The 12,592-nt window shown below is 39.4% G+C and overlaps 1 protein-coding gene across 1 annotated transcript in view; it reads left to right on the top strand.

The window, feature by feature from the left end:
• ADAMTSL1 (ADAMTS like 1) overlaps positions 1 to 12,592 on the top strand; it is a 367,415-nt gene that overhangs the window by 269,216 nt on the left and 85,607 nt on the right. The gene's annotated exons all lie outside the window — the stretch shown is intronic.

The following is a 12,592-nucleotide window of genomic DNA, read 5'->3' as shown; positions in this document are numbered from 1 at the left end:
AGGAATGTTTTCGAGGGGACCTCTCTGAGTCTCTTTTATTTCACCCTCTTACACGAACGTTTCTGCTAATACCTTACCTTTACCCATAGGTAAAACGTTCTATATATGGTAACTTAAGAACATTGCTACTCAGAGTATCGTGTCTCCCAAGGTTGTGGTCTTGTAGTAATCTACTTTTATAAAACCTCTTTATAGAATATGTAGACATGCCCTTAAAACTGAAAAAGACCTCAGATAACAGCTGGACCAGTGCCCTTATTTCTCAGAAGCCAGGCAACTTGAGGTCACACAGATGCTCAGCTTCTGGTGGAGAGAAGGAGGAAACTGAGGTCTCCTAACTTCCAGCTCATTGTTCTCTCCACTTATCCTGATTATACCAACAAAGGACCCTGTTTCTCAGATCTGGGATATACAGTCTTTGTAGCTGTGTGTTGCATGTGTTTGTATTTATTCTTTTCAATTGCTGCTCCCATTCGATGATTCAGTAGATGCTAGAAAGCCAACATCACCCCACACTGACCTCATCCATCCAAGCTGGGTTTATGCTGTCACACTGTACTCTGGTCACACTTGCTACTCTTTTGCATATCTGTGTAGCCACAGCATTTCTGCCCCTGTGACCTAAGGCTGATCTGGGAAGAGACCTTTAGCATGCAGCTTTGTAGGGAAGATGAAAGTTAACAATGAAGAAAGCAAGCTAAGGGGCCCTGGGCTAGATTAAAGACTGATATTATTAATGCCTATTTTTTTGCAAGTACATTTGCTTTTCCTCTAATGTATTCCAGTTGCAGTCTTTATTTTCCTCTTCATACAGAGCCCAGATGCTCAGTGCCAATCTTGTTAAATCTCTTTCGCCGTCCACCCTCCACTCTGCTCTAGCAATGGCACTGCTGACATCCTTCCAATTGCTGGCAAATAGTGGCTCTTACAGGATTAACTCTCTTGTTTATATTTATCCAGATATGGTTCAACTCTGTCACAGACTAAATACCCTTTGTTCACCCGAATTTAATACGATTAATGAAAACCTGTCTGGAATTAAGCACGGCAATTTTAACATCAGGCTTGTCTTCGGCTCTTTGAAGAGGAGCTATTGGAGGCTGCCAACAGGTTCAAAGCCAGAGAAGAGAGAACGGCCAGAGGGGCACCAGGAGAGGGGAGGAAAAAGGCAGACCGATGAAGTATGATCACAAACACCACACCCAGGGCTTAGGGAGCTGCGTCCTTACGCCGCAGCTGCTGTACTTTGTTCAGGTCTGCTGATGAATCTGTCAAGCAATCCCTCTAAAAGTAAAGGCTCAAAATGTATACGTTGCCTTAAGATTGCATTTTCACATTTACCTGGGATTATCATCCACACCTATGCCAACGTCTATACCCAACTCACAGGGTTGGGTGGCTCACTGCCACTGCTCTGTGTATACTTTCACCATAGCAATAAGTAAAGCCTTACCTTTGTGCCCCATGGTGCTTACAGACTAGTGAAGACCACATGACTACCTACAATTGAGAGGTAGTTGGCAATTCAAGTGTATGCATCTATAATAGATCCTGCTTAGCAGTATATAAAAAGTAACTAAATTTAACCCAAAGTTTGGAGGAAAAGAAGGTGTCAAGCATTTCTAAATTTGATTACCAGTTATACTGCTTATTAACATCTCATCTTGAACAAAGTATATAACCTTATTGAATCTCAGTTCTCATCTGTAGAAATGAAATGACTACTGCATGTGAGGTTAAATAAGATTTGACCTGTGAAAAAGCACTTAGCCCAATGCTAGGCCCATTGTTTACAATCAGTAGATATTAGCTTCCTTTTCTTCCTCTAGGTCTTCTAGAACGAAACATGTCCTAAAAGCAGTTCTAGTATGTGTAAAGCATTAGCCCAACTTTCCTTCCTTGTATCTTAGAATATAAGCCTTAATTAACACCGATGTTTTTCAAGTCTGTCTTAGAACCCCATTCAGTTCACTTAAATAAATCTCACTGCTGCTATATTTTTAAATGAATAGGAAAATTTTTGCCTGGACATCAGTATAAATGTAGGCCAATAGCAAAAAAAAAAAAAAAAAATAGTTTTCTTTTCTTAAAGACAGAGTCTTACCATGTCATGATCCTCCTGTCTCATCCTCCCAGTGGGAACCACAGCTTTAAGCCACCATGCCAGCTCTTCTTTTATTCTAACTGTACCATTTTAACCTCTTTTTTAAAGTTAATCTCTTTCTTCCTTGGGCAAGAGAATGAGCAAGAGACAGTACTCACAACAGGATTCTGAAGTCACAATCCACCCCCAGCCTTCAGCCAGCCCTGGATCTCGGGCACATGTGTATCCAGTGTCATCAGGGAGGTGTCAGACATGAACCCCAGTGTCTTTCCCATGTGGCCTTGCCTCCAGAAATCATGTTTTCTGCTATGCCACCATTCCTGCCCCTAGTATTACCCAGGCCATCCTTGAGTGTGAGATCCTCCACCCTCAACCTCTTGAGTCACTGGCATTACAGAGTCACATCTCACACCACCATGCCTGGTGGACCAGAATCAAACCCAGGCCTCCTATGTGGTCCCAGCCTCAGGGCACATGGTCCTAGCAACATGCACTACCACAGCTGGGCCAAAAAATATTCCGGAGTCTCAAGATAATAGGATGTCCCTGTGGTTATGTTAAAAAAAAAAAAAAAAAAAAAAACTGAACTTTGGTCTTGCCAGTGCCCCTATGCTGACCAGATGCAGGGTAATTTATTCATGATGACTCATGAGAGCAGGCATAGCATGGCAATTAAACCCATGGGTTCTGGAGTCTTGAGAGTCCAACTTCAAATCCCAGCTTTGTCCCCTCCTAAGCTGTGTAACCTTGAGTGACTTCTTTACAATTACTGACTCAGTTTCTTCATCTGAACAATGATGATGGTAACAATGCCCAACCCAGAGAGTTTTTGTGGAGATTAAATATTTTCCCTCATTTAAAATGCTTATCACTGTGCCTGTCACGTAGCAAGCACTCGATATTTTTTTAGCTGCTGCTATCATTGTGAAAATGATGCATAAAACAAAATGTATTCTTATAGTAGAGGAAATCCCTTTTTAGAAGCCAGGATGTTCACAAACCCTTCCTAGAGAAGTTCTCTTACAGTGTCTCAGTGGGAACTAGGAAAGCTGAATTAGTCATCCGGAAAGTGCTTGGAGTGCCTGGTTTCAGAGCCAGGGAGGTGGCTTGTGAGGAGGAATATTTGTAGGGGCCATAGGGAGAGAGGCCTAATGAACTCTGCCTGGCCCACAGCAAGATCTCTCCCCCTGAGTTTACCTCAGCCCCTGGATTCAATGTGTTGCTGATTCTGCTTCTTAGTTCATTTTAGTTCCATCACTCACTCTGCACAATTATTCTTTAAATGTGTGAACATCACTTAGTTCTAGACAAACTAATACAGCCAAACCTTCCTTACTGTGCCCAATTTTAGCCTATAAAATACTGTCAGTGCTTTTTGCTTCTCTCCAAATTCATCCAGTATGTGTTGAGTTTATCTTTTAAATCTCAAGATTCTAGAGTACCTTGCCAGGTGTCTTTCAGCATGGAGATGGCCAGTATTTTTCTATTTACCTCCTTGGGACAGCCCAGGAAACCTGCAACCATGCAGACCTGGTGGCACAAAACTTCTCTCCTAAATTTACGTAACTGGATGCAGGAGCAGATTTGAAGAATGTCACCATGTTCCTATCACTTTGAAGTATCTGTTACTTTGTGCCCAGGAATAAATGGGACTAGACAAAAGAGAATTTGCAATGTGGACAGAGGTCAGAGGTTAGAGTGTCATCTTGGCTGGTCAGATTCAGCACTCAGCCAGACTGATGAGGCATCTTCTGAAGAAGAATGGCATAGGCAGGCTTTTGAAGGAAAGCAGCAGTTCCCTGGCAAATTACTTCAGTCTGGATCACTGGAATTAAGCTCTAACTTACCAATGCAGATGAAGGCCTTTCCAGGTGTAGACCATTGATGAGGTCATAGCCAAAAGGGAAATGGTTTTAGTTGTCATTGATTTTATAAGATCACAGAAGAGATACTGTAAGGCCTGCCTGACATCATCAGTGGAAAATGAGAAGATGAGGGCTGAGGGATGAGTGTATCTTTCATTGAAAGGAGGGAACCCAGATGAGATCATATGAAGTTTTCACAGGAAGGGAGAGACAGAAAATATTTCTTCTTTCCTGGCATGTTTTTTGCTTTCTTGGAAGTTGAATAGCTGTCACATATTGTATCTAATAAAGAGATCACAGAAACCTCACTGGGAAAATTAAAATAAAAGGCAGAGGGTTTTTTTGGGGGGGGGTTGGTTTTTATGTTTTTTTTTCAATTCTTATCTGCCCCTCCCCATCATGATTTAGCAGCTGCAATAAAAGGCAAACAATTTTGTAAGCATTTCATAATGTAAGTCATTTCAAACAGGCATTGCTGAATTTTTCATCTAGCAGTTCTGTTAACCTGAGGAGGGCTTTTCTTCTTAGAGAGGGCCTTATTAGTGGCAAAGAGTGACAGAAGGAAATTTACTCCAGTGCCCTAGATCTAAGGGACAGGTTTGACTGTGTTTCTGATGGCTCTCTGGAAAGAGCCACTGACTGACTCAAGCTGACACCAAGGGGACCTCATTATGTGACAGAATACTAAGTAACAAAGACCCTTCAATTCTCATCAGTAAGTACTGATGTATAGAATGCCCACCAAAGATCCCAAGCTGTTATAGAGCTTACAAAAAATGGGAGAGAGTATAGCAAGAGAATCCAGCTTACTCAGCCACAAAGTAGACTAAAGGAAGCATATAAGGAAGCATGGCCCAAGCTAACCAGACCATCTCAATCCCCCAAAAAGCAATTCTGACATCTAGCCTATGGGATGCAGGAATTATGATGGTTGGACAAGTAGTAAGAAGGATATTCTATATCCTTGGTTAGAGGTTTCTAAGAGAAGCTACAGCATCTCAGGGCTGCACTAGTGTGAGGTCCCCTCTCTAAGAATCTGCAGTGGAACATGGAAAAGAAGTGTACACACACTTGGTGTGATATTCAAGCCAGTAGGTCCAGGACTTGTACCACAGTCAGCCATATGGGAGTCCAGCACCTTGATCACCACACCACCTGCTGGCCCCTTTTATTTTTTTCACTTAGTATAATAACATTTTCAAGATTCATCCATGTTGTGGTACGTATGCTACTTACCTTTTGTGGGCTGAATGATTCATTTTTAGGAAATTTTTTTATGGTGGAATAATATTCCATTCTATGAATAGACCACATTTTATGTATATATTTATCAGGTGATGGAAACTTTGGTTCCTTTCATTTTTCTTGTCTATTATGTATAATGCTGCTAGACTGAGGCCAGCAGTTGACATAATGGCTATGTCGCTGGACTCTCATGTAGTCGACCACGGTTCAAGTCCCGGACTCGGTGACTTAAACTCACGCCAGGTGTGTGTGCGTGCATATCCAAGATATTGAGAGGAGAATGGAGGGGAAGGGATTGCAGCATGGCCATCCCCCCAGGGGGTGATTTCTCACTTTCTGTCTTTCTGTCTCTCTCTCTGTGACTGCATGTGCCCTATGGGAAAAAAAAAATACTTCTCCCAAAAATAATAATAATAATGCTAGACTGATAATGCTGAAGACTCATGTGCAAGTTGTTATGTGGATGTATGTTTCATTTCTCTTGAGTATATATACCTAAGAGTCAAATCACTGGGTTGTATTTGTGTGTGTGTTAATTTTTTTAATGAGAGAGATATTTAATGAGAGTTACTCACCACATCTCAATCTTCTTGTCCCAGCCTCCCAGTTAGCGAGGATCACAGGTGCATGCCACCAAACCCAGCCCGTTTAGGTTGACCCAGGAATAGACACAGAACCTTCTGTGTGGCCTTAGACTCCAAGTAGCAGTATCTTGGAGCTCACACAACTACAATGGAGCCATGTGGCATATTCACGTTTAAAAGATGTTATTTTAAGAATTATTTTATTTATTATTATTTTTCTAAAGGGCACATGCACTCAATAGACAGCAAGAGAGAGAGAAAGTAAGAAAGCAACCCTCCAGATCTGGGACTCGAACTAGAGTTGCCGTGTTGGAGTCCATCATCCCAACCACCATACCACCTGTTGGCCTCATGTTTAAATTTTTAAGAAACTACCAATTATGTTTCAGAGTAACTGTATGTTTTTACACTTCTACCAGCAATATATGAAGATTTTTGTTTCCTCACCAACATTTATTACTATCATTTTTATTATAGCCATCCTAGTGGGTGTGAAATGGTTTTTTTTTCTTGTGATTGTTTCCATATTGACTAATGAGGCCAAGCATCATCTTGTGTGCTTTTTGTTCATTTTTATCTCCTCTTTGTTGTGATGATAACTGTGGTGACATAGTGTATATGGCTTGGGTATTAGTTTTCTGTTGCTGCCAGAACAAATTACTATATACTTAAAGGCAAAAAAAAAAAAAACCAATACATTATCTTACAGTTTTGTAGATTCACAGTCTGGTACAGTCTCACAGGCTAAAAATCAAGATGTTGATGAGCTACATTCCCTTCTGAAGACTCGTAGGGAAAATTCTTTTTCTGTTCATTCAAATTGTTGGCAGAATTTATTTCCAGGTACCTTAGGACTGTGGTCCCTTGTTTTCTTGCTGGCTGTAAACTGAGTGCCGTTCCCAGCTGTTTCCTGATTTGAAACAGAAGGAATTTAAATAAATGTACTCTTTCAGGCATGGCAGCATGCACCTATAGTCCCAGTTACTCAGGAGGCTGAGACAGGAGGACCATGACATAGTGCGACACTGTGTAAAATGCCACACACAGGAAAGAAGGGAGGAACGTGGGTAGAAGACTCTGGTTTTCTTTAGACCTAAGAGTGCAATGAATCTCTTGCACAGAAATCAAAGACTCAGTCTCTGCTCACCACTGCCAGCTGTAACTCCCTTTACCTTAAATTCTAACATCGAAAATTGACTTCATTTATCTTTTTAAGAAATACAGGACTAGATGACAAAGAAAAAGTATAGCTTTTGAAAATAAATCTTAGTAAAACAACAGATGAGAGGAAATAGTTCTCAGAGGACAAGTGAGGAAAAGGGAGACAGGATAAATAGAGTTGACTGAAAGGTCAACACTGACTCAAAAGGCAGGAGATACAATGAAGGAGAACTTGCAGGAAGGACAGCTGAACAGCAGGGAGTTAAGAATTTCTGAGCTAGGGACCAGCAGTTAGCGTAATGGCTATGTCGCTGGACTCCTACGTAGTCGACCACGGTTCGAGTCCCGGACCCGGTGGCTTAAACTCACGCCGGGCGCGTGTGCGTGCGTGCCCAAGATCCCAAGAGGAGAATGGAGGAGAAGGGATTGCGGCGTGGACATTCCCCCTGGGGGGTGATTTCTCGCTTTCTTTCTGTCTCTCTGTCTCTCTCTGTCTGGCAAGTGCACACACCCTATAGCAAAAACCTCTCCAAAAAAAGAAAAAAAAATTTTCTGAGCTATAAAGTGTAAAGGGCATTTGGAAGGAGAACTAGGTGGAGAAAATAATCATGCATGTTAATATGACTGTTATCTGTAACAAAGCAACTCTTATTAAAATTGCCGGTTAGTAAGATCCTGAAAAGTTTCTGTCCAGCAAGAAATAGTAACTGTCCATTAATAGTTGGTATCCATTATTACTCATGTCAGATGTATAAGATGTTATTGGTATTTATATGGGCTTTCATAGGTTCACACTCATCTTGGTCCCTTAAACTTTAAAACTCATGAGTATTACATTCTTTAACTGGGAATTCGCATTTCAAGAAGTTTTCAAAGATTTGAGGCCAGCAGTCCTTGTGAGAGACCTATGACAATTGCTGTGTAGACAGAGGCTAGCATTCCTCAAGACACTGCTTTAATATACTTGCTCATTATAAGGCATTATACACTGAATAAATCTGGATTAGGTATAATTTGCTTGGTTTTAGGTATTAAACGTATGTGAAACATTTCACTGCTGTGCACTCAGCAATGCACTCGCCGTATACACAGATACTTTCGTTCATAGGCATCACTGTCTTCTTCCCCTTTCTCTTGAATTGAGATTTAGGTCTGCTGTGGATATCACAACTGTTTTCCTGAGCATTTGTGAGCTCAGGAGCTAGTCAACCTGATCTTGTTTCTTGGCTTCCATCAAGTCCAGCCACAATGTAACTTTTTTTTTTTTTCAATTATTTGTAGTTTTTTCTATAGGGCACTGATGCTCATTAGAGACAGAGAGGGAAAGTAATAAAATACCACCCCCAGGAGTGATGGCCAAACCTAATCTCTTCTCCATTCTCCTCTTGGGATTTGAGGAACACACACACACACACACACACACACATGTGCCTGGCATGTTTTTACAAGTCACAATGTTCACAACTTGAACCATTTAGCTGGCCATGTCAGATCCAGATGCCTTTAACCTCCACACCATCTGCTGGCCCCACTCTGCAACTTTTAAGCTCTCTGAATCTGTCCTAATACCCAACCAGTATAGGGAGAATCTATTGAATTATTTCTTCTAATTACACTAAAACCTCAAAGTTCAAAACATAAGCAGTTTAATTTCTTCTAACAGATTTATTAATAGTTACCACTGATCTGTCTCTGTCTTCCTTATTTTTTTTTTAATTTTGGCAGTACTTTACATAGGCACATAGCAAAAATTTAAACTGGTATATTACAGAGTACAAAATAAAGAGAAAAAGCACTCTTTATACTCTTCATTCATAATCCTTATCATTTTTTTCATAGTTTATTAATGTTTATGCATTCAATCACTGTATATCATTACAACTTATCAAATGAATTTCCAGCATAAATTCACTATATATTAGTCCAGTTAAAAATACTATCATACACATTATGAGAAGATCATTTTTCTTTTTTTAATCCCTTAAATGTTTTACTTCTCCCTCCACCCTTTCCCTTCCTCTCACCCTCTCCCATTTCTCATCTTCCTCCCACACTGTCTCTAGTATCAGTAACTGTTCTCCATGCTATTATATCTTCTAATCTTTCAGTTTCTACCACAGAGTGTAGACATTTGGTATATATTAAGTGAGGTCATACAATGTCTCTCTTTCAGTTTGACTTGTTTCACTTTGCTAAGTGAGAATCTCCATGTTTGTCCACTTTCTACCAAATGTCAGGGTCTTGTTTTTTATGGCTGAGTAATATTCCATAGAGTACATATACCACATTTTTTCAATCCACTCATCTGTTTGTGAGCATTTAGGTTGGTCCCATGTCTTAACAGTTGTAAATAGTGCTGCAGTAAACATGGGTGTGAAAGTACTTTTTCATCTGAGTTTATTTCTATCCTTTGAATAGATACCTAGGAGTGGAATTGCTGGATCATATGGTATTTCTATTTGTAGGTCTTTAAGGAACCTCCATATTGTTATCCATGGTGACTATATGAATTTACTTTCCCACCAACAGTGTAGGAGTGTTCCATTTTCACCACAGCCTCACCAGCATTTATCTTTATTTTTTCAATCATAGCTATTCTGACTGGGGTTAGGTGATACCTCATTGTGGTTTTAATTTGCATCTCTCTCATGATAATGGATGTTGAGCATTTCTTCATATACTTTTTGGCTGTTCATATGTCTTCCTTAGAGAGCTGTCTGTTCAGCTCATTTGCCCATCTTTTAATTGGGTTGCTATGTGCCCCCATCAGGTAAGCCACTTGAGTTCCTTGTGTATTCTGGTTATCAGTTCCTTCTCTGAGGCATAGTTTGCAAATATGTTCTTTCATTCCAAGGGTTGCTGATTCATTCTAATTATCATTTCTTTTCCTGATCAGAAGCTTTCTAACCTTATATAACCCCATTTGTCTGTTTTGGGGGGTTATTGCCTGTGCTTTAGGGTCTTATTTTTAAAGTCTTTATGCTCCATGTCTCCAAGAGTTTCCCTTGCATTATCCACCAGTAGTTTTATAGTTAGAAGCCTTAGATTTAGATTTTTGATCTGTTTTTATTTGAAATTTTTAATGATGAGTGATAGGGATTCACTTTCATCTTTATGCAAGTGGATACCCAGTTTTTCCAGCACTATTTGATATAAGAGATTTTCTTTTCCCCATTGGACTGACTGGCACCCTTTGTCAAAAGCCAACTGGTTGTATGTTTTGGAGTTTATTTCTGGAGTCTCTATTCTGTTCAAAAACACATACCTGTTTTTATGCCCATACCATGCTGTTTTTATTATCACCACTTTGTAATATACTTGAGGGTCAGAGAGTGAGAGACCTCCTACTCCACTCTTCTAGTGCATTATTTCTTTGGCAACACAGATTTTTTTATGATTCCAGATGAAATCTGAAAATCTGTAACTGAAGATTATCTCTAGTATTTTAATTCAGATTGCATTAAATTTGTAGATTCTCTTGGTAGCCTATATAGGTGCAGAAATTGGTCCATCTCATCCAGAGTTTTGTTGTGTGTTGGCATATAGTCGCTCATAATATTCTGTAATGATCTTTTGTACTCCTGCTGTATCTGTTGTAATACTGCCTATTACATCGAGAATTTGAGTTATCTCATTCCTTTCTATCTTTTTAATTAGTCTAGCTAACTGTGTATCAGTTTTGTTTATCTTCTCAAAAAATATAGTTTATTCTGTTTTATTTATTTCTGCTTGAATCTTTATTATTTCTTTCCTCCTGGCATTTTTTTGTGTTCATTGTTGCTGCTGCTGTTGTTGTTTTAGGTCCCTAAGGTGGGTTGTTAGGTTGTCTATTTGCCACTTTATTTTTTTAATGGATATGATCTTCCCTCTCATGACTGCTTTTACCATGTTCCATATAGAAACTCATGCACTCATGATTTTTTGTCTCAATTCATCTTTTATTTCTGTCTTAATTTCTTCAGTGGTTGTGAAGTCATTCGGGAGTAGGTGGTTTAGTTTCCATGTGTTTGTGCATTTTCAAGGGATTTTCCTGAAATTAATTTCCAGTTTAATCCTATCATGGTCAGAGAAGATGTGGGATATAGTTTCTGTGCTTTTGAATTAGTAAAAGCTTGTTTTGTGCCCTATAGCATGGTCAGTCTTTGAAAAGGTTCCATGCAGGAGTGAGAAAAATGTATATTTTGTGGTTTGGGGTGGAAAGTTCTTTAGATGTCTGTCAAGTCCATTTCAATTATGGTGGTGTTTAAATCCCGTATCTCGTTGCTTATTTTTTGTCTAGATGATCTGTCCAAAGGAAGTAGTGAGGTGTAGAGATCTCCAACCTTCAGTGTGTTGCAGTTTCTCTCTCCCTTTAGATCTAACAGTTTTTTTTTTTTCCCCTACATATTTGGGTGCTTCCCAGTTGGGTGCATAGATACTTGTGTTATATCTTTACCTTCTTGGTGAATTAGCCCTGTTAGTACCATATAATACCCTTCTTTGTCTCTTCTTACAGTTTTTGTCTTTCAAGCCTATTTTGTCTACCATCAGTATCATGACTCCAGCCTTCTTTTGGTTACTATTTCCATGGAATATCTTTTTTTAGCCCTTCACTTTTAGTCTATGTAAGTCTTTATCAATGGGGTATATTCCATGTAGGCAGCAAATAGAGGGTTTCTGCTTTTGCAGTCATTCAGTCAGCCTGTGTCTTTAGATTGGAGAATTTAATCCATTCAATTCAATGTTAATATCAATATTCACAAAGTCATCCCTGCCATTTTGTTAGCCATTTTTTCCAGTCACTTTTTGTTGTCTTATTTCTCTCTGTCTCTCTGTAGTTTTTCTCAAATAGTACTCTCTTCAGTACTTCTCGAAGAGCTTGTCTAGTATTGCTGAATTCTTTCAGTTTTTGTTTGTCTACAAATGATTTTACTCTTCTCATTCAAAGGATAATCTTGCCAGGTATAGTATTCTTGGTTAAAATTGTTTTTCTTTCAGTTTTTTAAATATGTCTTCCCATTTTTTTTTTTTTTGCCTTCATTCTTTCATTTGAAAGGTCTGATATTAGCCCAATAGGGTAACATTTGTAAGTGACTTGACATTTCTCTCTTGCTGATTTAAAATCCTGTCTTTGTGATTTTTACCATTCTGCCTATAATGTGCTGTGGAGAGGATTTTCTTAAGTTGATCCTATTTGGAGTCCTTTGTATTTCTTGGGTTTGCATATCTGAATGTAACTCTAGGTGTGGGAAGTTTTCTGCAAGTAGTTCATGGAATAGATCTTCTATGCCTTTGTCTGATTGTTCACCTTCTGGAATACCTTTATTCAGATATTTGAGGGCCAGCAGATAGCATAGTGATTATGTCATTAGACTCCCACATGACTGATCACAGTTTGAGTCCTGGACCCAGTGGTTTGAAAACCCACTCTGTGCATGTATGTGTGTGTACCTAAAATCCTGGGAGGAGAATAGAGAAGCGACTATGGTGTGGCCATGCCCCCGACAGGTGATTTCTCGCTTTCTGTCTCTCTGTCTCTGGTGATCACATGCACCTTAAAGCAAAAACCTCTTTAAAAACAAACAAAAACAGATGTTTGGGTATTTGATAGTGTCTAGTATTTCCTGTATGTTGTCCTCATTTTTTAAAATTAC

The sequence above is a fragment of the Tupaia chinensis genome, unplaced genomic scaffold (assembly GCF_000334495.1).
Source record: "Tupaia chinensis unplaced genomic scaffold, TupChi_1.0 Scaffold143720_1, whole genome shotgun sequence".
NCBI lineage: Eukaryota > Metazoa > Chordata > Mammalia > Scandentia > Tupaiidae > Tupaia > Tupaia belangeri.
This window is presented reverse-complemented; position numbering and strand designations above follow the sequence as displayed.